Source organism: Echinops telfairi, unplaced genomic scaffold (assembly GCF_000313985.2).
Source record: "Echinops telfairi isolate 266 unplaced genomic scaffold, ASM31398v2 ScPeMD7_5;HRSCAF=22, whole genome shotgun sequence".
Taxonomy (NCBI): domain Eukaryota; kingdom Metazoa; phylum Chordata; class Mammalia; order Afrosoricida; family Tenrecidae; genus Echinops; species Echinops telfairi.
Window position 1 is genome coordinate 25,487,289 of NW_022103901.1, and position 4,805 is coordinate 25,492,093.

Here is a 4,805-nt window from a genome sequence, read left to right on the forward strand (position 1 = left end):
AGTCCAGCCTGTTGGGGCACCACGCCCTGTCCCCAAAGTCCACCCTCATCATTCCATGGGGATCTTGCTGCTCCCCTCCCCTGCTGTTCCGCTGCACTCCCCCAGTGCTTTGCCTCAGTGTGGCGGGATCAGATCGGGTGCAATTCCCACACTGTGTCTCTGGTGTTGTCCCCTGCAGGACCATGGGTCAGTGAGGGGCATCATGTCTCATAGTGGGTCTGGCGCCATGGTATTTTCAATTGCCTCATATGCACATGAAAGTTGGGCATTGAGTTATGTCCAACTAATGAAGATGCATTTGAATCACGGTGCTGGCGAAGAATATTGAAAGTACCATAGACAACCAAAAGAACCTGCAAATCTCTCTTGGAAGAAGTACAGACAGAGTACTCCTTAGAAACAAAGGTGTTATCAGGAGAGACCAGGTATCATACTTGGAAGGGGGGGGGCAGTGAAAAGAGGAGACCCTCAAGGAGATGGATTGACACAGTGGCTTCCACGATGGGCTCAGACATAAGAACACTTGTGCGGAGGGTGCAGGATCCGCTGGTGTTTCGTTCTGTTGTACATAGGGTGGTTCTGAGTCAGAACTGACTGGAAGACACCTGATTACAACCAGAAGATGTAGAAACACCCCACGCATCAGACGAGGCCGCAACTTCAGTAAGGGTGTTGACAATTTTATTATTATTAAAAAAGCACAATAATCCATTGCCATCAAGTAGATTCAAACTCATAGTGACCCTAGGTAGGGTTTTCAAGACTCTAAATCTTTATGGAAGCAGAGATGGCCTATCTTTCTCCCAAGCAATGACTGTTAGATTTGAACACTAATCATGTTATTAGCAGCCCAAAGTCTAGCCTAGGGAGCCCCAGGGCTCCTTGTAGGGGTGTTGCTTCCTACCCTAACCCCCATACCACTGATTGGCTGGTCTCATCAGATCCCAGAATGGAGGATAATGACATAATACTGAGACGAATGGCCTAGCCAAGTTGACACATATTGGGGGTGGGGTGGGGTGTGGACCAGTTCCATCACTAACATATGGTGCCGTTTCTAGAGGCAGGGAAACAGCGGGAATGAAGACCCACCCTAGAGAACACCTGGATGCTAATTCCCTTGTTTTATATAATGAGAGCTGGGAGATAATGTTGAAGGTTCACAGAACTGTAATTACATCACTTATATTACTGTAATTACATCACTTATATTACTTCTCACTGGGGGGGAGGGGCTGATGTTTCCCTCAGGGGACACTGAGGGCTATCTGGAGACCTTTTCCATTGTTACAGCCTCGGGGAGGGTGGTACGATTGGCATCCAGTGATGGTCATCTTGCTGTGGGCATCAGAGGACAGCCCACCCACCACAGGCCCCACAGCCCATATGATGGTGCAGAGAAACCTTGACTTATAGCTTTGAAAAGAACAGATAGAAAAATACAAATAGTGAAACAGAACTGGAGGCCAGAGAAAGAGCCAGGACAAAGGAGGGGGAGGGTCGGGCAAAGCCTTCCTGGGATTCCCCAACAGTCAACGCACAGCCCAGCAAGACCCTGCTTACATTGTGGCGGGAACCATCCTAGAACTAAAACCTGAGTGAATCGTGGGTGACTACCTCTTCAGTACAAGATTTGGTACAGGGCAGCGGAGAGGGAAATACTTCGTTTTTCTTATCCATTGTTTTGCATTCTTTAACTTCATCTAGTGTGTACATCTCTTACTTTTCGGATGTTTTTTGGGGGGGAATATGATTTCTGAAAATACAAACATGTAAAAGAAGAATTTTCTTTTATTATTCACAAACAGATTTATTTTTCTTACAATTTAGGGGGCAAGAGGTCCTACTTCTGGGTGCTGACTGGTGGAAGGCTTTGGGTCTCTCGTGATGGACAAAGGTCCTTGTCACTTAGCTTTGCAGCTATCTTTCCCCTTCTCTGCTTGCTCTCTTGGCTTTACATCTCAAAAGACATGGACTTAAGGAATTCCTGTCTTATTAATATAACAAGGAAAACGCATTCCCAAATGGGATTCTGACCACAAGATCAAGGTTAGGATTTACAACATACAATTGGGGGTGGAGGAGGGGGAAGGGCACACAACTCCATCTATCAGAATTTCTTATCTCCCTCATCAGATTACTAGTCTTTCTATGGCAGCGACCGTACCCGGTGGCTCTTTCTGCAACGCCCAGGGAAATGTTCTGCACAAAGTGGAGGCCAGTTGAGTAACTAGATGATTTGACAAATACATGGCCTAAAATTACGAACTGGGGCTATTATCATCTAATAACAAGTACAACACCCTCTTTTACTAGCAGTTGCTGTGATTGGAATTTTATGTCAAATACAGGACGTTAAATGTACAAAAGAAATGACAGGCGTGGAAGTTCCCAGGACAACCACCAGGGCGACCAATAGACACAGGTTTCCCAGCAACATACTGGTGTGTACTTACTTCGGAGTATAGGGATTGCCTGCCCTCCACAGGGAAATGAGCTCTCTTTCCAGCTCCAGCTTCACCAATATCCACATCTTGGATTCTGCCGTCAGTTTGCCTGATCAGGGACAGATGATGCTAAGCTTGGGAAGTTTCTAGACTCAGAACAATTTGCAGTAGGACCCAACATAAGGTGAGGAAATGAGGCACTGGGCTGAGGGGCACATTTAAGGGGGTGCCCAAAACCCAATGCGCGAGATCGCATCCACCCCGGAGGTGAGAACCCTACCCATTCTACAGAAAAGAAAACAGAGGCCAGAAATACCAACTCACCCAGCTTCACAGTTAGAACCCAGCTTGGATGCCCACCTTGTAACTAAGACCCGTAGCTGTAGAGCTTGCCCCTGTGGCAGTGCCCTCTCTTCCCTGTAGCTATTGCCTCCCACTTCCTGTAGTCATTCATTCATTGGACCCATATTGATTGCGCATCTGACCTATGACAGCACCTGGTTGTAAAACACAATACAGCTCGATCCGGCCCTCCTGCCAAGACACATTCCCAGACATCCTCCCTATTCCCATGACCAGCATACTCTCCTCCTGCGCATGGCCCTGGGGGGAACCCTGGGAATCCATTTCCTCCCAAGCCTGTCCGAAGCCATGGAAACAATGAGCCCTATTTTGTTTTCTTTTTTCCCACAAGCCCGCAAAGCCTTTCTCTTGTTAGTTTGTGGTCTCTGTGCCCTGTCTACTGCTTGCTTATTTGCTGTGCTGAGCCACTCAGTCCCCAGGGAAGGGATGCTTACCAGCTCTATGCCACCCTGGTCACCAGTTCCCTGCTCATCGTCCGATGATAACCTCATCTCACCAGGTTATAAGGCAGACCTGACTCTGGCCTCTGACCCCAGGTCCCCGGCCTTGATGCACGGGCTTTACAAATACCCAGCTCAAACAATGAGCTGCTTTCCTCCTGAACTCCAGTCCCCTCGTCAGGCTTCTCAGCATCAGCATGAGTGAAAGTCCAAAGTCCTTTCTCCAGGGTATTTTATCTCTTGGAACCCATAAGGAAGTAGATTTTGTTTTTTACCCCAGGGAGGAAGGTAGAGTGGGAAACATTGACTCTTTGATTTGTTCACACTATAAAACATTCCTTTGACACATGATCTACTGACCAAAGGGTACTGGCTAATGTGTTCTCCAGAGAGATCACTTGGGTGACGTTCCAAAACCGCGGGTCTGACTATAATTATGGCCAAAGACGGTTTATCAGGCCTGGAGGGATAAAGACCAGCACGTGGAACCAGCCCCCTTTTGAGTCTATGAGCCTCATTCCCTGTGCCCCTCACCCACCACGCGCCACCATCTGCAAAATGTAACTATATGCTCTTACCTTCTCCGTATATCGCTAGAAGTTAAATGGGCAAACAGCCAAGAAAGGCTGGACTATTTTATTGCTCAGATTATTTTTAGCCACCTAAGGTTCAATGTTCCCAGAGATAAACCGGATGCTAATTTCTGAGACATAGATGCCTCACTCATAGGAAAAGAATTAAGGAAGTAGACACTTCAGTGCCAGGTAAAATTTCTGTCTCTTTAATAGTCCAGGTAAAAACAGGTTCATCCTCCCCCCCACTATCATGATCCCAATTCTGCCTTGCAAATCCGGCTAGACCAGAGGATGTACATTGTACAGATAGCAACTGGAAACACAGGGAATCCAGGATAGATGACTCCTTCAGGACCAGTGGTGAGAGGGGCGAGGCCTGGAGGGTGAAGGGAATGTGGGGTAGAAGGGGGGAACCAATTACAAGAATCTAAGTATAGCCTCCTCCCTGGGGGATGGACAGCAGAGAAGAGGGTGGAGGGAGACGTCGGACAGTGTAACTTATGACAAAACTATAATAATTTATGAATTATGAAGGGTTCATGAGGGAGGGGGAGGGGGGAGAGAGGGGGGAAATGAGCAACTGATATTAAGGGCTAAAGTAGAAGGCAAATGTTTTGAGAATGATGAGGGCAACAAATGTACATATGTGCTTGACACAATGGATGTATGTATGGACTGTGATAAGAATTGTATGAGCCCCCAATAAAATAATTTTAAAAAACCAGGTTCATTTCCTATGGCATTTGAATCTGGGAAAGTATTATTAAAAAGAAGAAAGCTCTGCTTCTCTAGTTCACAAGGACACCTTGGGTCCATCGTACCTGTTCCCGACCTTTGATGGATTTGCACCTCCACTGAATGTCTCATAGACACTTTCTAAAGCAGAGACAGCATTCTCCATCTGGCGGGGGATGACCTTAAATTGAGAGGAGGGGAGTGTTTGGTCTAGTGAGATGTTTGCATTTTCCCCAAAGGCTGTC